General features: G+C 51.2%; 1 protein-coding gene, 2 long non-coding RNA genes and 2 other non-coding genes across 6 annotated transcripts in view; 3 read left to right on the top strand and 2 right to left on the bottom strand.

Annotated features, from left to right (window-relative positions):
• Positions 1-26,975, top strand: part of LOC117869996 (zinc finger protein 239-like) — a 1,162,621-nt gene that overhangs the window by 917,977 nt on the left and 217,669 nt on the right. The gene's annotated exons all lie outside the window — the stretch shown is intronic.
• TRNAS-GCU lies at positions 1,419-1,500 on the bottom strand. Its single transcript has one exon. It is a non-coding gene; the product is annotated as a tRNA-Ser (tRNA).
• TRNAG-UCC lies at positions 5,524-5,595 on the bottom strand. The gene has a single exon. It is a non-coding gene; the product is annotated as a tRNA-Gly (tRNA).
• LOC117870083 lies at positions 8,406-16,918 on the top strand. The gene is made up of 3 exons (XR_004643907.1): positions 8,406-8,729; positions 14,841-14,898; positions 16,861-16,918. It is a non-coding gene; the product is annotated as an uncharacterized LOC117870083 (long non-coding RNA).
• Positions 18,265-26,488, top strand: LOC117870076. Its single transcript, XR_004643893.1, has 3 exons — positions 18,265-18,647; positions 25,828-25,932; positions 26,291-26,488. It is a non-coding gene; the product is annotated as an uncharacterized LOC117870076 (long non-coding RNA).

The raw sequence follows: 26,975 nt of genomic DNA, 5'->3' as shown, positions 1-26,975 counted from the left end.
AGCCCAAAGGTGAGCACTCTGTATTGGGAGTGGTTGTGTCCCAGAGTGAATCTGAGAAATTGTCCGTGAGCGGGTAGGATTGAGATGTGAAAATTGGCATCCCGGAGGTCGAAGGCTGAAAACCAGTCTCCCTGTTCCAATGCTGGAATGATCAGCGATAAGATGACCATCTTGAACTTTCGAGCCTTGACAAACTTAGCGAGCGCTCTGAGATCTAGTATGGGTCTCCAACTTGTTTGTATCGGGGTATAAAGATTTATCTCAGAGGGATTGTCTCTGTCTGGCCTAGGGAGGAAGGGAAAGTCCCGCCTTTCACTGAGCTGGCCCATTGTTACGGGAATACCTGTACTAGTGGTCTGATAGAATCTACGGGATACTAGTACCGTGCTTTGTTGACACTAAACCTTGCTGGGTGCCTTTGTTCCTTAACAGATCTTGTGGTCATTGGGTGGTTAGCTCGAGGTTTGCCATGTCAGCTGTCTGCGCACGGCTGGGGCAGCACAGAGGGAAAACACACATACCCAGAACCCCCCTATTCCCAGTGCCCCTCAGTCCCAACCCACAGCCCCCTTCTCTGCACTCTGCCCCTCATTCACGACCCACAGCCTCTCCTCTACACAGTGCTCTTCAATCCCATTCCACAACCCCCACCTTCCCCCCAGTAGCAGGTGATTCTGACTCCTTCGGGGAGTTTTTCTTGCTAGGTTTTTGTGTGTGAATCGGCTTGTGGATTTTACAGCATGTTGGAAATTTCCATATTAAATAGAAAGCTCTGCTCATCTCTCCTCTTTTCTCTTCATAACTGGAGCTGGGAGCATTTCATTTCTTAATTCCCCAGGGATGAGATGTATGTGTATAATGTAGATATTTTCAATATATTTTTTCCCTTTGTGCTTAGAAATTGAAAACTGATTTTTTTTGCCAACCAAAACCTGAAATAATTCAGAAGGCAGAAGAGAAGAACAATGATACATTCAAATCAAAGTGCCAGAACAGAGCAGGACTGGATTTTCAGCAGAAAATTTTCAATTTGGGGGATTTTGTTTTCCTAGGCAAACAAACCTCTCCAAGGGAAGCACAGAGAAAAATGTTTCACTTGCCTGCTTCAGAATAGCTTGACTTAGACACTCTGGCTGTATTTCACTGTCATGGGCTCGCTGTGGATGGGGCATTTTAATAATTTGGGGGAAAGTCCCAGGACGTTTGGAGGAGGTTCTGAGTATGTTACCTTTGGAGATAAAAACTAGACTCCTGAACTTTTTTAGAAATCTCATATTTCAATTGGTTTTATTTCAAGCAGGGATCCCGGAGGCAAGTCTTGGGAAGGTTTTTGGTTGCAGGAAGCAACATGGGTTTGTCACTGCACCAAAGGGAGGAGAGGGGTGTTTGGAAGGGAAGGGAAGAAGATTAAACACAGCCGATGAGGATGGGATTCGAACCCACGCGTGCAGAGCACAATGGATTAGCAGTCCATCACCTTAACCACTCGGCCACCTCATCTGAGCTACTCCAGAATAGCCAGAAAGCCCAGCAGAGGTAGGGACAATAAGGAGTTTTTAAATACTAAGTGTAAGCAGGGTCTGAACAAGTTCCCCCCTCACACCTAGTGATGAGCTGGGGGAAATACTTCAGGAACAGACCGTGTTTGCACCGACCCGCCTACTCCACCTAGCTACGCAGCATGATGGGGTGGCTTTGCCAAAAGGGCCAGTTTTGGCTGATGCTGGGTTACAAATCACATGAGTGCAATGAGACCCACATGAAAGCCCCCTAAGCTTATTTCTACCAGCTTAGGTTAAAACCTGGTACACTGCCACCACCAAGTGATTGAAAAAGAAACAGGGAAAGGACCCCTTGGAGTTCCTCTTCCCCCAAAATATCCCCCAAGCCCTTACACCCCCTTTCTAGGGGAGGCTTGAGAATAATCCCCTCACCAATTGGTTACAAAGTGATCAAAGACTCAACCCTCTGGGTCTTTGGACAATGGAAAAATAAGTCAGGTTCTTAAAAGAAGGATTTTATTAAAAAGAAAAGGTAAAAATCGTCTCTGTGAAAAAAGGATGGAAAATAACTTTACAGGGTAATCAGATTCAAAGAGCCCAGAGGAACCCCCTCTAGCCTTAATTTCAAAGTTACAACAAAACAGGGATAAACCTCCCTCCAGCAAAGGGAACATTCACAAGTTGAGAAAACAAAGATAAAACTAACACGCCTTGCCTGGCTGTTACTTACAAGTTTGAAATATGAAAGACATGAAAGAGAACATGGATTGATGTCCGGTCCCTCTTAGTCCCAAGAGCGAACAACACCAAAACAAAGAGCACAAACAAAAGCCTCCCCCCAAGATTTGAAAGTATCTTGTCCCCTAATTGGTCCTTTGGGTCAGGTGTCAGCCAGGTTACCTGAGCTTCTTAACCCTTTACAGGTAAAAGGATTTTGGTGCCTCTGGCCAGGAGAGATTTTATAGTATTGGACACAGGAGGGCTGTTACCCTTCCCTTTCTAGTTATGACAGGTCGCCCTAAACTGAACCTTACTCGCTGACTGGGGGAGAGGGACGCCAAATGCCAGGGAAAGTGAGGAGGAGGAGGGGGCAGATGTTCTTGTGTGCTAAGGTGAATTGTGCTTGAAGTGTCCTAGACGTGGTCTGACCTGTTCAGTGTTTGAAGACAAAGCTAATTATGCTCCAGGGAGAATTGTTGTTTCTGTTCGGTGATTAGCAGAGTGGAATTACTGATAAGTGCCTCTGGGCGTTCTGTCTCAGACCTGGTGTCAGGACGCTGGTGCAAGGAAAGCCAAGGCAGAGGCTGTACTGGCAGTGAGGTTCCCGGCTACCCAGGGCAATCCCGAAGAGCTGAACTCACTGAACGCCTGGGTTAAGCAGGGGAACCTGAGAACGCGGCAGGAAAGGCAGCGAGTGGCCAGCCGCCGAGAAAAGCAGCTGTAGCAACTGCAGCTCTGCACAGCAACCACAGACACTTGTGAGCTGGGCCGGCTTTAGGAAGTGTGGGGCCCAATTTGAACATTTTCGGTGGGCCCCCGGCAGGGATGACTAAAAAACCAAACAAACGTAAAAAAAGCCTTTCATTACTTAGCAACTGGTTCCCTGTAAAAAGTTCTGATTTAAGGGATGTGCCACAGTATGTATTTTTTGTACCAATAGGGTTACCATACGTCCGTATTTCCTCCCCGACGGCGATTTAAGAACCAAAAAGCCTGACATGTCCGGGAAAATACGGCTGTATGTTAACCCTACCTAAAGTTCTTCTTTAAAAAGGTGGGCCTGAACTAGAAATGAACTCCGTTTCACATGTGTGGGTCCCCACCACTCCCTGGGGGTGTGCTAGGGTGACCAGAGGTCCCGATTTTATAAGTACTGTCCCGATTTTGGGGTCTTTTTCTTATATAGGATCCTATTACCCCCCCCACCCCAGTCCCGATTTTTCAAACTTGCTGTCTGGTGTCCCTAGGGTGTGCACATATGTGGGTCCCAGCTGCTCCCTGCCCTCCTCATTGAAACAGGTGTGCAGGGTTACTGCCCTGGGAACTGCAGGGCACCACTGGACATGGGGCTGTCTGGAGGCAGGGCAGGGGCTGACTGGAGGTAGGGTCTGGCTGCCGGCAGTGCAAAGGGTGCAGGTCTGGCTGGAGACATGGGTGTGTGGGGTGGGCTGGCTGGCTTCAGGCAGGGCCACAGGGGGGTTCGGCAGGGGTTAGCAGGGCTGGAGACAGAAGAGTGCAGGACTGGCTGGCTTCAGGCAGGGGTGTGTGGCAGGGGTTGGCTGGAGACAGGGCAGGGGGTGCACGGCTGGTGCGGGAAGGGGTGTGGGGGGGGCTGGTTGGCTTTGGGCAGGGCCGCAGGGGGGTGCGGCAGGGGCTGGCTGTGGGCAGGGGGTGCGGGGCTGGCTGCGGGCAGCGTCAGGGCAGGGGTTCGGGGGCTGCTGCAGGCAGGACGGGGGTGCAGGGCTAGTGCGGGCAGGGCAGAGGATGCAGGGCTGGTGCGGGCAGGGCAGGGGGTGCGGCAGGGGCTGGCTGTGGGCAGGGGGTGCAGGGCTGGCTGGAGGCAGGGCAGGGGGTGCAGGGCTGGCTGGAGACGGGCTGGTGCGGGCAGGGCAGGGGGTGCGGGGCTGGCTGGAGATGGGCTGGCTGCGGGCAGGGGGTGTGGGGCTGGCTGGAGACAGGGGTTGGTGCGGGCAGGGCAGGGGGTGCGGGTACAGCCCATCCTGTACGGTAAGTGCCCCCTCCTCCTCTTCACTCCCCCACTGGGGTAGCAGCAGCAGCCTGGGGCTCGGAGGCTATTTCAAGGGCCCGGGGCTCCCTTGCTTCCACCACCCCAGCCCTTTCAATAGCTGCAGGAGCCCTGGGGAAGCGGTGGGGCTCCAGTGGCTATTTAAAGGGCCGGGGAGGAAGAAGCAACGGGAGGCCCAGACTTTTTAAATAGCCCCCAGAGCCCCGCAGCCCTACCCAAGGGCTCCCCTTTAAATTGCCCCCTGGGGAAGCTGGGCCACCCGGATACAGCACACTGGCTCTTGCCGGTACGCCGTACCGGGGCTTGGGCGCGGGGCCCGATTCAGAGGAATTGGTTGAATTTGCCTAAAGCCGACCCTGCTTGTGAGCTGGGAGGTGAACCCTGTGAACACACCTCTGAAGGCTGGGTCTGCACTAACCCAGCACAGACAGTTGTGAGTGGGGTGCCATGGAGGGAGAGGAGTGTGATGTGTTAAAGGGGCATTTGTTTGTCAGACTTTCCCACTGCCATGTGGGAAACTGAGGCAAAGGACACTGCCCAATGCATTGTGGGGTGGGGTTTAGCTTATGGTTGCAAGCTTTTGCCTGCTACTGCCCCACCTCAGACCCTAATGCCACCCCCCAACCTGCTGGCAAAGCCCCTAGGAATCCCAGGACAATGCCCCCAATTCGGCCCTTCCCTCTACTGCAAACCCCCCACAGATCCCAGACCAACCCCGTCCCAGCTGGGTCTGTGGCAGCCACAGCTCATTGAGGAGCTTCCCTGGCTGATTCTCCTCTGTGCCTGTGCAAAAGCAGCTCCTNCTGCCAGGCTCCAGTTTGACACCTGGGCCAGCCCTGCCTCCTACAGCCAGGGGGTGTAGTGCCCAGCCAAGCACAGGTGAAAAGACGTGAAAGGCCCGATTCAGCTGCAGACAAGTAATATTTGCAGCTGCCTCTGAGGGACGTGCCTGTGTCCACATTGGTGCTGAACTTTGGTTTGTGGTATTATTACAGGAACAGAAAAGAATCTGTAGCAGCAAAAGCTGTCACAAAACTTTACACGTGCACTTTCTCCCCTGAGCATGGTGCAAACAAGACAATTAGCTACAGATGCCTGTTGCCCTGGTTTCTGACTTTCTCCAGTAAGACAAGGATGCGTCCTACAGCTCATTGCATAGTCCTGTCCCCTGCAGTGTGTTTAGTGACCTGCTGGGATTTAGGACATTGAGAATGTGATTATCACACAATGTGACTGACATTAAACCCCTTTTGGGCAAGGCAAAAAACACCTCCTTGCATTGGCCGGGAATCGAACCCGGGTCAACTGCTTGGAAGGCAGCTATGCTCACCACTATACCACCAATGCATCTGGCAAAAAAAAAAATGTCTTCTGGGTTTCACATGTACTAGGAAAATGACTCACTTCTGTAAATGTAATGAGCAGGATGCGTGGACAGGCAGCAACCTGTCACTTCTGAGCACAGACAGGTTCCCAGAGTGACTGAAAGATGGGGAGGGGGCACCAGCCCCGTCGCTCCCCACGGAGAAGGGAAATGATAGTGGAGATAAATTACCATAATGGCCATTCTGACCTGAGAAGGAAGGAGACAGCTCCGTTGAAAGCAAACGTTTTTGTTCGTTCCCGCTACCTACAGAGGGGTCCGTTTCTGATTCCAGTCCTGGGGCTCTGCCAGGATACAGGACAATTCAGGCTGTCACTGAGCTGAAGAAGGGAGATGAAGTTAATCTGTCACCTTCTAGTAGGGTGACCAGACAGCAAGTGTGAAAAATCGAGACAGGGAGTGGGGGGGGGAGGAGCGGGGCAATAGGAGCCTCTATAAGAAAAAGACCCAAAAATCAAACTGTCCCTATAAAATCAGGACATCTGGTCACCCTACAGCCCGCAGTCCTGGCACTCTCCTGAGGACATAAAGCTTCTGTGCAAAATAACAAAACTTTTCACCGAAAGGAGGGAAAGGAAATGGCCACACGATGGCACCAGGTCACACACAACACAGATTCCTCTATGCCGGTGGCTCTTAAACTTTTATCCTGGTGACCCCTTTCACACAGCAAGACCCCCCTAATAAATATATATATAAGAAGCGTTTTTAATTTAACACCATGATAAATGCTGGAGGCAAAGCGGGTTTTGGGGTGGAGGCTGACAGCTTGTGACCCTGTGTAATAACCTCACGCCCCCCAGGGTGAGAACCCCTGATCTATGCGCAGTGACTGACAAGTGATTGATCTCCCCTCTCCTATATTCGAAGAGCTGTTTGGTTTCACCCTTGGTGACCTACAAAGCTGACTCAGTTCTACTGATGGTGCAGGGGCCTACACAGGGATTTAAATGTGGCTACTTTTTTGGGGGGGGGCAGTTTAAACACCAGCCCCCTGCTCTAGCTCCTGCTGATTCCTTGGGCTACCCCTCCCCACATTGTCCCAGGCCCCAAACACTTACTGGAGGCTGCAGTCGAGGGGCTCAGAAGCTCCCTGTGCCCCCCTGCTGCCAGCCCGGCTTCCCTGCTCTGGGCGCTCAGTGGGGTTGACGGATTACATCATATAAAAATTGTAAAAAAAAAAAAACATATTAGTCTGAACCTGAGCGCTCTGTTCTGACAGGCTGGTGTCCCCAATTCAGTTCCAAATGCTCTTCCAGAAACACCCCTGGGACCCTGCACTCCCTAGTGGGAGTGAAAGGAGAAACCCCCAGCTCTGGCCTTAGCTCCAGGGTGATTGATCAGGGATGGGGGGGAAGTGACTTCTTTGCTGCTGAGCAGGGAGTCAGACCAGTTCTCTGGGGACCAGCGTTCCCAGCCTGAGCCAGGCGGCTTCCCTGCTCCCTGGGGCCTACAGGCTTAGACTGGTCCTGAGGACACCCTGCTGCTCACCCAGCCACGGAGCCAACCCTCAGGAAAGGCAGCGGTTTGGCTCCCTACTTCAGCCTTGTTTGAGCAGCGCTCTGGGGAATCTCGCAGAATAAAGACTCAGCGTTGTCCACCTCTCAGGAGTTTGCCACAAGTCTCGGGAGAATTATTGTTTCCCCTGAAGCCCCAGCTCCCGCAGTCAAGTGGCTCTGTGATGGTTTCAGCCTTCAGTCTCCAAGAAAAAGTAAGTTTCGAGCCCTCCTGGCTGTGCAGAAAGCTACCGACCGGGACCCAAGTGCACGCTAACGGCTCCACAAGCAGAAGGCAAATAAAAAGACCCCCCCAAAGCGATTATTTTTATGTCATCTCATGATTTTAAAGCCAATCTCGTGAGTTTGGAATGTTTGGGGTTGGCCGTACTGCAGACCTATTGCCGAAACCCTCCTACCCCATCCAATGCACCCAGACTTTCCTAAAGCATCAAGTCCTTCTTCTGTCAGACACTTTTCCACAGCCAGTGAGTCCCCCCAGGGCTGAGTCCCGCCAGGGCTTTCTGGGGGGCCCTGCCCCACCCCAGGCCAGACGGGACAGTGACCTCACAACACCCCTTTGTGACTCCCAGACACTCCGTCAGGGTGGCAGCTCCATGCTGGGCTCTGCAGTGCCCTGAAAGCCCATGACCTTCCTTCTCACAGCCCCTCACAGAGACACCCCATAGCCTGCCCCTCACAGCCCCTCCCCCTCACACTGACACCTCCATGGATCCTCCCCTCACAGCCCCTACCCCTCCCGGAGACACCCCAGGACCCTCACCCCCACCCCTCCCCTCACAGAGACAACCCATAACCCTCCCCCACACAGCCCTTCCCCTCACACTGACACCCCCATGGACCCTCCCCCTCACAGAGACAACCCAGAACCCTTCCCCTCACAGCCCCTACCCCTTACACTGACACCCCCATGGGCCCTCCCCCTCACAGCTCCTCCCCTTACACTGACACCCCCATGGACCCTCCCCCTCACAGCCCCTACCCCTTACACTGACACCCCCATGGACCCTCCCCATCACAGAGACACCCCAGAACCCTCCCCCTCACAGCCCCTCCCTCTCACACTGACACCCCCATGGACCCTCCCCCTCACAGAGACACCCCAGAACCCTCCCCCTCACAGCTCCTCCCCTCACACTGACACCCCCATTGACCCTCCCCCTCACAGAGACACCCCATAACCCTCCCCCTCACAGCCCCTCCCCCTCACACTGACACCCCCATGGACCCTCCCCCTCACAGGGACCAGTGCAGCGGCTGTGGGGCTGCCGGTGGGACCCGCGGGGGCGGGGACCGGGGCTGGTCCCGTCCCCAGGCAGCGCGGCTGCAGCCCGGGGTGGAGCTGCGGGGCTCGGCCCAGGAAGGGGCTGGAGCAGCCGGGGCGGAAGCAGGGAAAACAAAGCACAGAAACAAGGGGGGGGGACAGCTCCGGGCGGTGCAGTACAAGCCGCTGCTCCCCCGGGGATCCGTGTGTGTGCTTGGGGGGGGGGCATTAACCCCTCCCTGCCCGGCGTGGGGGGGGGGGACTTTCTCCAGCTGGGACCCGCCCCCTGGGGCAGCCCCGGAGCCAGAGGCTGCAGGTGAGTGACAGAAATGCTGGGGGGAGGAGGGGCAGGAAAGTGTCTCTCTTTGCAAAGAGCTGGGGGGGGCGGGGGTCTTCAGATCCCACAGCCCCCGGGGCTCAGCTCCGGTCAGGGGCCAAAGGGAGGGAGGTGGCGGGGAGGGAAGGGATGAAAAAGAAGCCGGAGGTGGTGGAGGAACCAGTGCTGCTGATTGGAGAGGGAAGGAGTGTGTGTGTGTGGGGGGGGGGCACCCCCTTTTTCTGGCCCAGCTTGTGCTGGGGAGAGAGACAAGCTGGACCCAGAGCTGGGCTTCAGGCCTGTATGTGGGTATGGACCAGTCCTAGGCAAGCCCTTCTCTTTAATGTGGAGATAAAATCCCTTCAGATCCGAGGCGGCGGGGGGGGGGGGGGGTTCTCTCCTATTCAGGGGTCAGCAACGTGTCTGCACATTGTCCGTGGTACAAATGTTGAGGCTCGTGTGCGGGGTGGGGGGGGGAACTCACCAGCGGCTTCCCCACAAGCAGCTCTCCCATCCCTGAGACCTCCGTGACATTGGGGGGCCCATAGCTGACCAGCCGCCATGCGTGGTGGGGGGACCCCTCCCAGCTCCCAGCCTGCAGGGTGGCGGCCCCCTACCCTAGCTCCCAGCTCCACAGGGTGGTGGGTCCCCTCAACTTCCAGCCGTTGCGGGGGTGAGGGTGGAGGCAGTGTGCTGGACCCTTCTCCATCTCCAGTTTGTCAGGGTTGTTTTTAGTCAATGTCAGGGACAGGTCACAGCTTCCTGAATTTTTGTTAATTGACTGTGACCTGACCCTGACGTTGACTAAAAATATTCATGACAAAATCGTAGCTTTAATAATGGTACTAACACTTCCCTGTCTTTACTGGCAATACCTCGCCTGATGCATCCTCCGACTGCATTCGCCTTTTTCATGCCTGCCTCACATTGGTGGCTCACAGTCACCCTGTGATCATGGTCTTTCTCCTCCTCTGTTGCTTCCGTCTGATACGTCCCCAGCTTATAACAAAAAACTCTTGTTAGTCCCTACGTGCATGACCTTGCACTTTGCACTATTAAATTTCATCCCATTTCCAGTTTTCAAGGTCATCCAGGTCTTGTGTGATATTCCAGTCCTCCTCTGTACTGGCAGTCCCTCCCAGCTTTGTGTCATCTGCAAGTTCTGTTAACGCACTCCCACTTTTTGTGCCAAGGTCATAGGCTCTGACTCTGTGGGTGCTCTGGGGCTGGCCAGCCCCCCCAGTCAGTTGGGGCAGGAAGAGGTGGGCGAGGTTTTGGGGGAAGGAGTGGAGTGGGGGCAGGACCTAGGGCGGAGCAAAGTCGAGCACACACCCCCGGGAACTCAAAAAGTTGGCGCCTCTGGCCAAGGTCACTAATAAAAATGTAGAATAAGATTGGTCCCAAGACCGATCCCTGAGGAACTCCAGTAGTAACCTCCCTCCAGCCTGATGACTCGCCATTCACTATGACCCCTTATAGTCTCCCCTTTAAGCAGGTCCTTATCCACCTTTCAATTCTCATATTAATCCCCATCTCCTCCATTTTAACGAATAGTTTCCCATGTGGAACTGTAGCAAATGCCTTACTGGCATCCAGGTATATTAGAACAACTGTATTTCCTTTGTCTAAAAAAATCAGTGACCTTCTCCAAGAAGGAGATCAGTTTGGTCTGGCATGATCTATCTAGGGTGACCAGATGTCCTGAGTTTTGGGTCTTTTTCTTATATAGACTCCTATTACCCCCCACCCCCTGTCCCGATTTTTCACACTTGCTGTCTGGTCACCCTAGATCAGGGATCGGCAACCTTTCAGAAGTGGGGTGCCGAGTCTTCATTTATTCACTCTAATTTAAGGTTTCTCATGCCAGTAATACTTTTTAACATTTTTAGAAGGTCTCTTTCTATATGTCTATAATATAGAACTAAACTATTGTTGTATGTAAAGTAAATAAGGTTTTTAAAACGTTTAAGAAGCTTCATTTAAAATTAAATTAAAATGCAGAGCCCCCCGGACCGTTGGCCAGGACCCGGGCAGTGTGAGTGCCACTGAAAATCAACTCGTGCCATAGGTTGCCCTAGATCTATCTTTCATAAAACTATGATGTATTTTATCCCAAATACGACTTACCTCCAGGTCCTTATCTACTTTCTCTCTCAAAATTTATTCCAAGACCTTGCATACAATGGAGGTCAAACTCACAGGCCTGAAGTTTCCTGGATCACTTTCCCTCCCCCGACGCCTTTCTTAAAAATAGGGACTATATTAGCAATTCTCCAGTCATAGGATACAACCCTCAAGTTTACAGTCCTGGTGAGAGGGGTCGGGTCTGTTCTGTAATAAAGTGACCAAGCATTTTCCCAGCGTAGAATCATACAAATGTCGGGCTGGAATGAACCTCGAGAGGTCACTTAGTCCAGCCCCCTGCACTGAGGTGGGATCAAGGAAAACTAGACCATCCCTGCATGTGTGTGTCCAACCTGCTCTTGAAAACCACCAATGGTGAGGATTTCACAGTCTCCCTTGATAACCTATTCCAGTACTGAACTAGCCTTTTTTGCAGTCATATGTTCGACCTAGATTTAATTTGTGATCCACCATAACCCCCAGAGCCTTTTCAGCCTCGTCAGTTGTGTTCCCCATTTTGTAGTTGCGCATTTGTAGCAGTTTCCACTTCTCTTTACTGAATTGCATCATGTTGATTTCAGACCAATTCTACAATGTGTCAACATGGTTTTGAATTCTAATCCTGCCCCCCAAAGAACTCCCAGCCCCTCCCAGCTTGGTGTTAGCTGCAATTTTTATAAGCATCCAATCCATTGTCCAAGTCATTCATGAAAATTTTGAATGGTACCAGACCCAGCACTGACCCCTGTGGAGCCCCACTAGATATGACCTCCCTGTTTGACAGTGAACCATCAATAATTACTCTGTGAGTATGGTCTTCCAACAAATGGTGCACCGTCAGACCAAAGGTCCATCCAGCCCAGTATCCCGTCTTCCGACAGTGGCCAATGCCAGGTGCCCCAGAGGGAGTGAACCTAACAGGTAATGATCAAGTGATCTCTCTCCTGCCGTCCATCTCCACCCTCTGACAAACAGAGGCTAGGGACACCATTCCTTACCCATCCTGGCTAATAGGCATTAATGGACTTAACCTCCATGAATTTATCCAGTTCTCTTTAAAACCCTGTTATACTCCTAGTCTTCACAACCTCCTCAGGCAAGAAGTTCCACAGGTTGACTGTGCGCTGTGTGAAGAATTTGTTTTATTTGTTTTAAACCTGCTGCCCATTAATTTCATTTGGTGGCCCCTAGTTCTTGTATTATGGGAATAAGTAAATAACTTTTTCTTATCTACTTTCTCCACATCACTCATGATTTTATATACCTCTATCATATCCCCCCTTAGTCTCCTCTTTTCCAAGCTGAAAAGATCTAGTCTCTTTAATCTCTCCTCATATGGGACCTGTTCCAACCCCCTAATCATTTTAGTTGCCCTTCTCTGAACCTTTTCTAGTGCCAGTATAAGAATGGCCCTACTGGGTCCATCCAGCCCAGTATCCTGTCTACCAACAGTGGCCAATGCCAGGTGCCCCAGACGGAATGAACAAAACAGGTGAGGTGAGGATCAAGTGATCCATCCCGTGTTGCTCATTCCCAGCTTCTGGCAAACAGAGGCTAGGGACACCATCCCTGTCCATCCTGGCTAATACCCATTGATGAACCTATCCTCCATGAATTTATCTAGTTCTTTTTTGAACCTTGTTATGGTCTTGGTCTTCACAACATCCTCCGGCAAGGAGTTCCACAGGTTGACTGTGCGTTGTGTGGAGAAATACTTCTTATCTTATCGATCTTATTGTAATTTCATCTAGACCACATTTTCCTAGTATACTTATTAGAATGTCATGTGGGACTGTATCAAAAGACTTTACTAAAATCAAGATATATCACATCTACAGCATCCCTCTTATCCATGAGGTCAATAACCCTGTCAGAGAAGGAAAAATGGTGTTCTTGACAAATAAATGCTCATTATAGTTTGTCATCCTACTATCATTTAAGTGCTTACAAATTGATTTGTTCCAGTATCATTCCAGGTATTGAAGTAAGGCTTGATGGTCTTTATTTCTCCACATCCTCTTTCTTCCCCTTTTTGAAGATAGATATATAGGTCCTTTGGGACCTCACCTGTCCTCCATAAGTTCTTGAAGATAATTGCTAATGGTTCTGAGATTGCTTCAGCTAAGAATACCCTAGGATGAATTTCATCAAGCCCTGCTGGCTTGAATACATCTAACTTCCCTAAGTATTTTTAAATCAGTTCTTTCCCTATTCTGGTTTCTGTTCCCTCTCCCTCATTGTTTATAATTGTTTTAAGTATCTGGTTACAATTAATCTTTTTAGTGAAGGCTAAACAATTGGCATTAAACACCTCAGTCTTCTTGATGCCATCTGTTATTCGCTCTCCTTCCCTACTAAGTAGAGGACCTACACTTTCTTTCACTGTTCTCTTGCTCTGAGAACCCTTATCTTATTGCCTTTTATGTCCCTCACTAGTGGTATGTCTACACACAGACTGTTAGAGGATGTTGTGAAGGCCAAGACAAGAACAGGGTTCAAAAAAGAACTAGGTAAGTTCATGGAGGACAGGTCAATCAGTGGCTATTAGCCAGAATGGGCAGGGATGGGGTCCCTATCCTCTGTTTGCCAGCTGGGAATGGGCGACAGGGAATGGATCACTGGATGATTCCCTGTTCTGTTCATTCCCTCTGGGGCACCTGGCATTGGCCACTGTCGGTAGACAGAATACTGGGCTAGATGGACCTTTGGTCTGACCCAGTGCGGCCGTTCTTATGTTATGTTATGGCAGCCATTTATCCCCTTCCCCCACACTGCCTCCCACCTGCCGGCGGCCCTGCTGATCAGCTCCCCCGCACCCCAGCATCTCCCGCCCACCGCAGGACAGCTGTTTTGCGGAATGCAGGAGGCGCTGGAAGGGAGGAAGGAGAGCAGGGCATGGGGTGTGCTTGGAGGGGGGGAGTGGAACTGGGTGGGGAAGAGGCAGGGGGGGAAGAGGCAGGGCAGGGGTGGCGAATTGGGGGAAGAGGTGGGGTGAGGTCAGGGCCTGAGGGTGAGCTGGGGGTTGAGCAGTCTGGGGGAAAGTTGGAAGCCGGCAGAGTCTAGAACGTCTGTTTTCGGGGAAAGAACCTGGGGGGAATCGTGCTATGAAATCATAGAATCATAGAAGATCAGGGTTGGAAGAGACCTCAGGAGGTCATCTAGTCCAACCCCCTGCTCAAAGCAGGACCAATCCCCAACTAAATCATCCCAGCCAGGGCTTTGTCAAGCCTGACCTTAAAAACCTCTGAGGAAGGAGATTCCACCACCTCCCTAAGTAACCCATTCCAGTGCTTCACCACCCTCTTAGTGAAATAGTGTTTCCTAATATCCAACCTAAACCTCCCCCACTGCAACTTGAGACCATTGCTCCTTGTTCTGTCATCTGCCACCACTGAGAACAGCTGAGCTCCATCCTCTTTGGAACCCCCTTCAGATAGTTGAAGGCTGCTATCAAATTCCCCCTCACTCTTCTCTTCTGCAGACTAAACAAGCCCAGTTCCCTCAGCCTCTCCTCATAAGTCATGTGCCCCAGCCCCCTGATTATTTTCGTTGCCCTCCGCTGGACTCTCCAATTTGTCCACATCCCTTCTGTAGTGGGGGGACCAAAACTGGATGCAATACTCCAGGTGTGGCCTCACCAGCGCCGAATAGAGGGGAATAATCACTTCCCTCGATCTGCTGGCAATGCTCCTAATGCAGCCCAATATGCCCTTGGCCTTCTTGGCAACAAGGGCACACTGCTGACTCGTATCCAGCTTCTCTTCTACTGTAATCCCCAGGTCCTTTTCTGTAGAACTGCTGCTTAGCCAGTCGGTCCCCAGCCTGTAGCAGTGCATGGGATTCTTCCTTCCTAAGTTCAGGACTCTGCACTTGTCCTTGTTGCACCTCATCAGAATGAACTAAATGAACTAAGGCCTGTTCTGAAACCTCTCCAGTTGCCCTTATTGCCCTGGCAGGCTGCAGAATAACATCCATGTTTTCTTTCAGTTCATCCCAGCCTCCCGTGGGACAGGGAAGGGAAATGGCTGCAGTGGAGCCCGTCCAGGTAGGGATTACGGGGGAGTTGCTGGTGGGTTGTTTTTGGAGGGAGAGGGGCAATAGACAGCCAGGAGGTGGGAGCTTCTGAGGAGTTTGGTCTGGAGGTGGGAGAGAGGGAGGGGGACAGGGTGTGACAAACCTGCTGGAACTTGGGGTCTAGATTCTAGGGACAGACCCATGGGGATTGAGGGAGGAAATGGCACTATTGTGGAACAGGAAACAAACCTTCTGAACAGGGCTAGGAAACTGTATGACAATCCCAGTGCTGGAGCCATGACCCTTCTAGTCAGAGGTTGCTATGAAGGGGGCACCCACCAGTGAGGCCTGGGGGAGATGCCCCCCCCTCATACCCAGCTGCTGTTATTGAGGGAGGTGTTGGGATTCCTACTGGGGGCTGTCCCTTGACATGCCTGGGGGCTACATCTGCTGTATCAGCCTCTGGCTAGTAGCTGTGTGTGGAATGTGAAGACCCCTGCCCCCCTCTCTCTGCTGGATGTTCTGTGAGACCCCAAGCCTTCCTTCTTCCGACCTGACTCATAAGAAGGCTTGCAAGTAAAACAGACCCATCCACAGTCAATGTCCTGGTTAATGGGAACCATCAAGATTTCAAACCACCATTAATGGCCCACACTTTGCATAATTACAATAGGCCCTCAGAGTTATAGTTCATATTTCTAGTTTCAGATACAAGAAAGATACAATCATACAAATAGGATGACCACACTCAGTAGATTATAAGCTTTGTAATGGTACCTTACAAGAGTCCTTTTGCATGACGCATATTCCAGTTACATCATATTCACACTCATTGGCATATTTTCATAACATCATATGGAGTGCAACGTCACAGAGGGGTGAGGGTCTCTCTCACTCTTTCTCCCCTCACCCTGATGCCTCCTGGCATCTCTGAGCAAGGTGAGGGTGAGAGCAGCGGGTTCCCCCTGGGGTGCCACCTGCAACTGGGGTACCACTGAGCTCCCCTAACCCACCAGCCTGGGCTCCCCTTTAAATTATACTTCTATGACAAGCTGCAAAGGCCTCTCTAGGCTGCACTTTCACCAGCATTCACACAGGTAGGGACACACCCAGGTGCAGTTACATGCAGGCAGCCTTTCTCCCCACCTCACCAGGCCACCCTCACTTCTGCGCTGCTGCCTTCAGAGCTGGGCGACCAGAGAGGGCCCAGTTCTGAAGGCAGCCGTGCAGAATGAAGGGTGGCAATACCACGCCATCCTTACTTCTGCGCTGCTGCTGCTGGCAGTGGTGCTGCCTTCAGAGCCGGGCTCCCGGCTAGCAGCCGCCGCTCTCCGGCCACCCAGCTCTGTAGGCAGCGTCGCGGTCAGCAGCAGCGCAGAAGTAAGGGTGGCAATACCCTACAATAACATTGTGATCCCCCTCCCCCAACTCTTTTGGGGTCAGGACCCCGACAGTTACACCACTATGATACTTCAGATTTAAAGATCTGAAATCATGAAATTGACAATTTTTAAAATCCTATGATGACCAAAATGGACGGTGAATTTGGTAGGGCCCTAGGTGTGAATCTGAAGGTGGAAGACAATTTGGGTGAAAGTGACCTTGAAATGGCAGATGTCATGACTTTAAGGAAAGGAAGGAGTGAAAGCAGGAGAATAAGGACAATGGACTTCCAAAAAGCAGAGTTCAACGCACCTAGAGAGCTGGTCGGTAAGGCCCCATGTGTAGAAATCGAAGGGAAAAAGGTGTTTAGGAGAGTTGGCAGTTCCTCAAAGAGAAAATATTCAAGGAGCAACAGGTAGGGTTGCCAACTGTCTAGTCACACAAACCCAAATTATATCATACTAATATCCCTATGGAGTGCAGGGTCACAGTGAGATTCTGCTGCCTGCCTGTCTCCCTGAGCGTCCGTGTGATTGACCCTCCTCCCCGGTGAATAATGGGGCTGTCAGTGGGGCAGCAGGTACTGAGTGTGGGTCTCTTTCTCTTTCAGGGGCCGGTGACCTTCGAGGAGGTGGCTGTGTATTTCACCAGAGAAGAGTGGGCTCTGCTGGACCCCGCTCAGAGAGCCCTCTACAGAGACGTCATGCAGGAGAACTATGAGAATGTGACCTCGCTGGGTAAGGATTCCCGTCCCCTCGGTTCTTAGAAGGGGAAATGAAGAGTTAAGGTTCACCACATCCTGCGATGTAACCTTAACTCTGCCCTGTTTCAGCAACGCCCCGACATGCCAGTGACACACACACACCAGCCTTGTGCCCTGCCCTGCCCCAGGACACTCTGGGAACAGAGCCCAGGAGCAGAACAGCACAAAGTCTAACGTCTTCTCTTGGCTAAGGCAAAACGTGGGTTCAGGTCTGGCATAAAGAAGAGAAGCTGCCTGCCCCTGGCCAGCCCTCAAACGCTGAGCCGCACAAACCATCCGAGACTTATAAAATGTTACCACCCTGGATCCTTGTGCCGAGGATTCCTTCTGAGTCATCGCCTTCACTAACCCTTCACTGAGCCCTGGAGACCCCTAGCGCGGCTGTCACCAGAGTGCTGCTGATCCCCGTGGCAAGGTCACACCCTTGTGCACTGACACAACCTACAAACTCAGCACTGACATGAGGCAGACTCAGTCCCTCAGGGGTCACCTGCACCTCTCTGCATACCACGGTCACAGCTCTGCCAGGCTGCTCCAACGGCTCCCTCCACCATCCGATTACAGCTGCAGCTGGCCCAGGGCACACAGCTACGGGGCAGGCAGATAAATGCTGGTGTTCCTGTCTGTGGAAAACACAAACCACAGCATGTTCTCTTAGTCCTTCCTCGTATCTATTATAGTTACATAGACTATCAGGCCACTAGTCTTACATCCTGCATAATACAGGCTGTAAAAATTCATCCAGTTACTGCAATGCTGAGATGAATATCTTGTGTTGGACTAAATCATCTTCCCGAAAGGCATGTCATGGAGTCCCCAAGCGATGCTCTGGAACTGCTCCCTACGAAGCCAGACAGGACTCTGGGGAGCCTCCTCTCTCCGAGCAGACTGTCTCCAGGGCAAGAAGCTTCCACCTTCCTGGGTCTGACCTCGGAGCATTCAGCTTCCCCTGCCCCTCCGTGCGCTTCCTACAGCGAGTCACCCGGGTGGAGTCCTGGGGCAGCCAGAGGGTCCTGCCCCCCAACTCCTCAGTCAGATGTGACTCACAGCCAGCCGGGAAAACTGAAGGTTTATTAGATGACAGGAACATGGTCTAAAACAGAGCTTGTAGGTACAGAGAACAGGACCCTTGAGTCAGGTCCATCTTGGGGCCAGGGAGGCCAGACCCCGTCTGGGCCCCTCTCCATTTCCCCAGCCAGCTCCAAACTGAAACTCTCCAGCCCCTCCTCTGCCTTTGTTTCTTTCCCGGACCAGGAGGTCACCTGATCTCTTTGTTATCCAACACCTTCAGTTGGCACCTTGCAGGGGAGGGGCCCAGGCCATCAGTTGCCAGGAGACGGGATGTCAGCCATTCTCTGAGCAGACAGCATCACACTGGCCCTCTAGGGCTCCTCACCAATCACACCCCCTTATCCCACCACCTAGATACTTAAGAAAGGCCTAGGGGAAGCTGAGGCACCCACACAGTATTCAGAGAAACCATTAAGAACATTCTCACTTCATCACAGCATCCAGGCTTGATTTGCATATTTCAAGAGATGGAAAGTTGTCCACTTCTATTGGTATTTCGTTAGACTTTGCACCACCTTCCCAGATCTATTGCCAGTGGCTATTGCCAGCTTCACAGCTAGAGGGTAAGGGCAAAAATAAGAGAGCTTTGTCGGGGTGGTATGTGTGTAAACTCTTTGTTTCATTCCTTCATTTCCTCGTTTTAAGTTTAGCCACCACCCACGTGCTGGAAGGGCACGAGGCAGCACTGGGCCACCGTAACTTTGCTTTAATGTCATTTGTGGGCATTTAATTTCCTTGTTTTTAATGGATTTTTTGGTTGTATAACTGTCTGTACACTCGAGCTTTGATGGCATCGTTATGTCCGGTAGGGATGTGATTTTTTTTTTTTTTTCCACCCAGCTAACTGACAGAGCAATGTTGGCAAAACTTTTCCGTAGCGAGCAGGCCAAACGCTACATGTGGATGTTCGAACACTTCAAAATATTGCTCTTAGCTCAGAAATGTTTGGTATCAGGGCAAAGCGTCCAAGAATGCAGGATGCAAGAAAAATCCGCAACACGCACTGTGTGAAAGTTAACAGCGGTACGACTCAGGTCCGATGGCCACAGCATGTCCTCCTGAGGCAACCACTATGAGAGCAGACTGCTGGGAACCCCCTTGTTACCCACAAAAAATTAGGGCAACCCACTTATACCCTATCGAGGGCTCAAGGCATGACCTGGTCAATTTAGGTACTCCTACCCTTTCCCTACCGAGGGCTCGGGGTCTAAAGCACCTACCTTTACCCATGGGGCTCAGGGAAAACCTGATCAATTTAAGTACCCATCCCTCCCCACGGGGCTTGGGGCTCTATGGGTCTGCAGAACCTTTTCCCAGTGAAAGAACCTTAGACAATTATGCTCTAAACATTTATTTATTAGCAACACACACAGAATCCATGTGCCAAGCAAATCTCTTATGCTCACTGTCAGGGCCGGCTCCAGGCACCAGTGGAGCAAGCACGTGACTGGGGAGGCACATGCTAAGGGGCGGCATTCTGCTTTGCTTTTTTTTTTTGTGCTTCAGCAGTTCGGGCGGCAGTTTTGCTTGGGGCGGCAAAAATGGTAGAGCCGGCCCTGCTCATTGTGATGGGTCTCTCCCTCCTCCCCCCCGAGTGCAGCCTGGAACTGTGGTACAGCTGAGCCCTCTGTCATGCCAATCTGGGTTCCCTCTTGCACTGTGAGGTTGTGACCAACTGCAAAGCCCTCCAAGCTCGCACTTCCACCGACACCCACCGGCAATGTATTCATTGAATGCTCTGTCAGCCATTGCACTAGTGTAGACGCGATAAAATCGATCCCTGATCGCTCTGCCGTCGACTCCAGAAATCCACCGTGGTGAGAGGCGGAAGCAGAGTCGACGGGGGAGCAGCAGCGGTCGACTCGCCGCCGTCCTCACAGCCAGGTAAGTCGACCTAAAATACACAACTTCAGCTACGCTATTCATGTAGCTGAAGTTGCGTATCTTAGGTCGACCCCCCCCCCCGTAATGTAGACCTAGCTTATCAAATAGTGTCTCACCCTGTTAGATAGTACAAGCAGTTCATCAAGCTTCCATACACAGGCTAGAAATCCCCCTACCCTGTGACCAGCACTTCCCAGTTTAGTCTTCGATCCTCAGGTGTTTCCAGGAGTTTCTTGTGTGGGGAGTGAGGCCAAGAGATGATGTCACTCCCCCCTTTTATATCTTTTTCCAACTTGCTGGGAAGCTCTTTTGCTGTGACCTGGGTCAAACAGTTCCCATGGTGTAGTGCTAGTAGAGGTTTTTAAGGTCAGGCTTGACAAAGCCCTGGCTGGGTTGATTTAGTTGGGGATTGGTCCTGCTTTGAGCAGGAGGTTGGACTAGATGACCTCCTGAGGTCCCTTCCAACCCTGATATTCTATGATTGATTCTAGCTCGCAGAGGTTTCTATGGTACCCAGTTCCTGAGGTAATCCTTATGAGTGTTTGTGTTTCCTCAATAGGCCATCAACATTGTGTGGCCTTTTTCTTGTTGTACCTGAAAGGCTGCTTGTGGGTGTTGCCAACCTCACATGTTTCAGTAGCGCCAAACTTTATAACTGCATATGCAATGAGAGCACAGACAACGTAACAGCCTATTTATGTTCAACAGATTAAGACTTTAGAATGATACCTCACGAGGCATATTTTTGTACGAAACATGTCATAGTTATATCACCACGGTGAATATGGGGTGCAGAGTGTCTCTTTGCGGGGCAGAGTCCCAATATACAGACAACTTTCACCAAATGGCCAATCAAGATCCTCTCATCTGGGGGTGCCGGTGCTGCTTTTGCACACCACGCAAGGTCAGTGATTTAGTTGGGGATTGGTCCTGCTTTGAGCAGAGGGTTGGACCTCCTTAGGTCCCTTCCAACCCTGATAGTCTATGATTCTAGCAGCTTGATGTTAAATTGCCATCCAGAGATGGTTCCCAAAGAGCATTGTTTTATTGTTACATTATATAGCTACCTCCTTTAACTTCACTAAACCTATCACATTATTCAATACCCCTAGATAACAAAATTTAATCAGTCATGCACTGGCACCTATATCGTCTCCTCTCTGCTCATCTCTTTTTCCATTCTATCTCTCGTGCCCAAATTGTAACTTTTTTGTGACCTTCTTTGTCTGTGCAGATGGTCACCCTAGATTTGCTGGTCAGAGCTTATCTCATCTATTTTACCAATTCTTGGGGCCTTTCTGTTTCCTCCCTAAACTCCCCACTGAACTGGGTGTCTCTACTTTACAACCCTTGGGGTTATAACTCTTGTTAGGGGAATTCCCGAAATGGGGGCACCTTAGCAGCAGCAGGGCATTTTTTCCCTTCATTTTAGTGGGGAAATCCCTAAGTTTCACCCCAGGCTGGTTTAGTATGGGGGTGAGTTAAGTCCCAAGCCTACACTCCAGCTGTTAACGGGGCCTTAGGGTTGCTGCACACATGCACTTCACTCTCTTTTACCCGTCCGTTTGGCACATGCTGATCTGAAGTCCCAAACTTTTCAATACTGCTTCCTCATAGAGGCTCTGGGTGCCATGGAGCAGCTGAGATAAATGACAAGGGATGGCGATTAGTCAGGTTTCAGAGTGGTAGCCGTGTTAGTCTGTATCAGCAAAAAACAACGAGGAGTCCTTGTGGCACCTTAGAGACTAACAAATTTATTTGGGCATAAGCTTTCATGGGCTAAAACCCACTTCATCAGATGCATGGAGTGGAACACACAGTAGCAGGTATAAATACACAGCACATGAAAAGTTGGGAGTTGCCTTACCAAGTGGGGGGTCAGTGCTAACGAGCCAATTCAATTAAGGTGGAAGTGGGCTATTCTCAACAGTTGACAAGAAGGGGTGGAAATCACTTTTGTAGTGCTAATGAGGCCAATGTAATCAAGGTGGCCCATTTCAAACAGTTAACAAGAAGGTGCGAGTATCGGCAAGGGGAAATTAGTTTTTGTAGTGAGCCATCCACTCCCAGTCTTTATTCAGAACTATGCCATCATATTCCAGCAATGCCCCTCTGCCATGTACATTGGCCAAACCAGACAGTCTCTACGCAAAAGAATAAATGGACACAAATCTGACATCAGGAATTATAACATTCAAAAACCAGTAGGAGAACACTTCAGTCTCCCTGGACACTCAATAACAGACTTAAAAGTGGCAATTCTTCAACAAAAAATCTTCAAAAACAAGACTCCAACGAGAAACAGCAGAACTGGAATTAATTTGCAAACTGGACACCATCAAATTGGGCCTGAATAAGGACTGGGAGTGGCTGGGTCACTGCAAAAACCCTGTTCTTGCCAGGTTCTGTGATGTCTCTTCACAGTCTGACTTTTACTAACTTTGCTTTATATGAGCAGGGCTTTACCACTACTTTAGCTCAGGCCCCAGGTCTCACACCAGGCCTCTGATACAGGATACTACCCTGTCCTTGGTCCCCTTCTGTTCTTCCTCTACACCTAATCTCTGGGTAATCTCATCCACAAACACAAATACAACTGGTGACTCACAGATCTACCTCTCCACTCCAGACCCGCCTCCTTCTGTCCAAACTAAAATCCCCTCCGGTCTCTCTAACCTCTCCTTTGGAATGTCTGTCCATCAGCTCAAACTCAGCAGTTAGAATGGCTAAAACAGAGCTCTTAATATCCCCCCAGCCATCCCACCATCTCTTTTTTCTCTTTCGTTGTGGAAAGCATCACTGTCCTGCCTGTCACGCAGGCCCGTATCTTTGACACAGACCCCTCTCCATGTTCTCATGATATGTCTACATCTTGGATTTTCTTTCTGCTGAATGTCCCTAAACTATAGCCGGTCCTACCCATCCACAGAGCTGAAATTCTTGTTCAGGGCACTCATCATCTCCTGCCTCAGTTACTGCAACATCGTTTACTCTGACCTTGACAAACGCAAATGCAGAGGAAAACACCTATAAAGCTACCGCATATGTGACCTACGAGGAAAGGTTGAAAGAACCGGGAATGTTTAATCTTGAGAAAAGACCTGATAATGGTCCTCAAGTATGTTAAAAACTGTTACAAAGGGGGACAGTGATCAATTGTTCTCCACGTCCACTGTGTTAGGACAAGGAGTAATTGGCTTGATGTGCAGCAAGGGAGGTTTGGGTTGGCTAGTAGGAAAAACTTTTCAACTATAAGAGTAATTAAGTACTGAAATAGGTTACCAAGTTCATAGAATCATAGAATATCAGGGTTGAAAGGGACCTCAGGAGGTATCTATTCCAATCCCCTGCTCAAAGCAGGGCCAATCCCAACTAAATTATCCCAGCCAGGGCTTTGTCAAGCCTGACCTTAAAAACCTCTAAGGAAGGAGATTCCACCACCTCCCTAGGGAACCCATTCCAGTGCTTCACCACCCTCCTAGTGAAAAAGTTTTTCCTAATATCCAACCTAAACCTCCCCCACTGCAACTTGAGATCATTGCTCCTTGTTCTGTCATCTGCTACCACTGAGAACAGTCTAGATCCATCCTCTTTGGAACCCCCTTCAGGTAGTTGAAAGCAGCTATCAAATCCCCCCTCACTCTTCTCTTCTGCAGACTAAACAATCCCAGTTCCCTCAGCCTCTCCTCATATGTCATGTGCTCCATCCCCCTAATCATTTGTGTTGCCCTCCGCTGGACTCTCCAATTTGTCCACATCCCTTCTGTAGTGGGGGGACCAAAACTGGACACAATACTCCAGATGTGGCCTCACCAGTACCGAATAGAGGGGAATAATTACTTCCCTCAATCTGCTGGCAATGCTCCTATTAATGCAGGACAATAACGACCAGCACATTATGAGTTTGCAAATGATCCCTCCCAAGGCGTACTTTGTACACAGATTTTTACAATAGTGTGTCGGGTGTGAATCCAGGGGTGTGTTCGGTCACAGCCTCGCTGCTAAGAGGTGAGGAAATCCATATCCTTCTTGCTCATTGTTTGCTATGTGTCAGTGTCTGGGTCATTGGAGCTACCAGTGCATTCTCAAAAGCGCCACTGATATGACACCTAAGGAACAGACAGAATAGACCCATGTCTATGTCTCTTCACCTGCCCTGAGAGGAAACAGCCCTTTTCGAACCACGAGGGACCAATGCAGCACATTGGGGAAAATGAGGCACAAGCTCCTTTTGTATCTCGATCACCAGGGCCCCCCCCCCCCCCCCTGGTTGTTTAGCAGGCTTCCTGCTTCTGATTTACTTAAAAAACATTTTGTTATTACCTTTGGAGTTTTTGGCTAGGCGTTCTTCAAACTCCTCTTTGGCTTTTCTTATGACATTTTTACACTTCATCTGGCAGTGTTTTTGCTCCTTTCTATTTACCTCACTAGGATTTGACTTCCACTTTTTAAAAGATGCCTTTTTATCTCTCACTGCTTCTTTTACATGCTTGTTAAGCCATGGTGGCTCTTTTTTAGTTCTTTTACTGTGTTTCTTAATTTGGGGAGATGGACGGCAGGAGAGAGATCACTTGATCATTACCTGTTAGGTTCACTCCCTCTGGGGCACCTGGCATTGGCCACTGTCGGTAGACAGGATACTGGGCTGGATGGACTTTTGGTCTGACCCAGTATGGCCGCTCTTATGTTCTTATGTTCCGGATTCATAAAAATATTACACAAAATCCCCCCTTTGTCACAGCCCCATTAAACTAAACCACATGATTCCGACCGTAAACACCCCAATAGCCCCGTCCCCATGCAGTGTTCCTCAATATGACAGAGCTGCACCATTTCTGAGTCCCTATGTTCCTCCCAGCCACAACACGACCCCTTCCCTGGCCCAAGTGTGTGTGTGTGTCCCTGGCGATGTCATGGGTTGGTAGTGAGACTTCTTGAAATTCCCTCCCCATCTGCAGCAGCCACAAACCCTCTTCCCAGCAGGCTCCTTGAGTCCGTCCCTCCTGAAGTCACGTGGCCTGATTCTTACTTTTCACATTCTCCTTTTCTAGGGGAATTAGAGTCCGTTGGTCCTAAATTCTCCAGCCTTCCATGTTCATCCCCCCCCCACCCCCATTACACCTGATTTGCTAGATTCCCTGTTGCCTCAAAATGTGCTCTCCTGACATCTACTGCTCCTGACAGCCTGCATTCAGTATCATCCCCGCTCCCTCCTATTCCTCGCTACGCTGCACCCCACCAGCCCACGCTCGCCCGGCCCGGCTTCCCTAGCACTCTCCTTCTCTCTGGGCCCCTGAGATCAGCAAGAAGCATTTGCAGGGGACCTTCGCTCTCTGGGACACGGAGTTACCATCGCTGTGTTCTAGGAGCCCCTTTGACTGCGTTCCTGACGGAGGTGGGGGTAGCTAAATCGCCCATAAAAAGTGGGTCCTGCACCTCTGAGCATAGGCGCCGACTCTGTGGGTGCTCCGGGGCTGGAGCACCCAGGGGAAAAAATTAGTGGGTGCTCAGCAAGCCAGCGGATCAGCTTCTCTCCCTCCCTGCCAGCCCTCCCGCCCACCACAATCAGCTGTGCAGCGGCGTGCAGGAGGCGCTGGGGCGGAAGGGGAGGAGCAAGGCAGGAAGAGGTGGGGGAGGGGGTGGGGCGTGGGTGGGAGCTTAGGGGAAGGGGTGGGGTGGGGGCAGGGCCTGGGGCGGAGCGGGGTGAAACACCCCCCCGAGAGCGTGGGACATTGGTGCCTCTGCCTCTGAGCACCTGCGGGGCTGCCCTGGGATTTTATCCCCAGCCCATTTTAAAGCAATAAAATAATGACACTTTTTTTTTGGTGACAAATGAATTCCCATGATCTTCCTGAGCAGGGTTCCCAGTATCCAGACCTGATGTGAGCTCCCAGCTGGAACGAGGGGAAGAGCCGTTGGTCCCAGATCTCCAGGGCTCGGAGGACAGAGAGAGCATCTGCACGGGTGAGGAATCATTAAACAAACTCAAAAACTGCCCATGCCTGAAGGAAACAGCTGGGATTCCCTACAGAGACCTTGGAAGCTCTCCGTGTCCAGCAGGTGTTATATGCTCACAGCCGATACCACTCCTGGCTTCCCACCCATCCTGACTGACACCTCGCAGTAGCTCCCTCCCTGACCTCCCTTCTCCCATGAGTTTTTGGGTGGGATGTGGAGGCAGAATCAATCCTCTCCTGACTCCCTGTGGGAAAAAGTTTGGGGAAATTCAGTTCCTGATTTTTTCTGTCTGTCTCTCCAGCACAGACTTTGGTTTGCTCTCTCTTTTCCATTCCTGTTTCTGAGGGTTCCCTCTCTATCCCAGCAGGTGATGGGACGGTGAGTGAGACGAGGGAGCAGAATTCTAAAGAGGAAGATACTGAACAAGTGGAACTGCATAGGGCATCATCACAAAGAGACAAAGGGAATGTGCCTGGGAATTGTGAGCAGGAAGAAGGTTATGGGCATCAGCAGAGGCCAGAGCAGCAGCTGGGAAACCAGACAGAGGAAAAAGTGGGTAAATCCATTANCTAGTGTACAGAGCAGGGGTTGGCAACCTACGGCACACGTGCCAAAGGTGGCACACAAGCTGATTTTTGATGGCACGCCGCGGCGGGCTGAGCGGCTCAGCCCACCGCCGCTCTGGGGTTCCGGCTGCTGCCCCATTGCCAGCCGGGGTCCCAGCCGCCGGCCCCACTCAGCGCCTGCTGCTGGCCTGGGGACCCCCAAGGAACCCCAGGCTGGCAACGGGCTGAGCAGGCCGGCGGCTGAGACCCCGTCTGAGCCACTCAACCCGCTGCCGGCCTGGGGTTCCATTCACTCAGCCGGCAGCAGGTTGAGCGGGGCCGGTGGCTCCCGTTTCGCTACTTTGGGTGCACGGAGCAGGCTCACTCGAACTGAGCATGCCCGGTAACCTTCGCTGTAGCCACTGCCCTCTCTCTGCCCTTACTTCTACTTACGATTTGCTGCCTCCTCTTTGGGGGGGTTTAAAAGGATTAAGGGGGGCAAAT

Source organism: Trachemys scripta, chromosome 25 (assembly GCF_013100865.1).
Source record: "Trachemys scripta elegans isolate TJP31775 chromosome 25, CAS_Tse_1.0, whole genome shotgun sequence".
NCBI classification, from domain to species: domain Eukaryota; kingdom Metazoa; phylum Chordata; order Testudines; family Emydidae; genus Trachemys; species Trachemys scripta.
The sequence above is the reverse complement of the archived record's forward strand: the minus strand, read 5'-3'. Positions and strand labels throughout refer to the sequence as shown.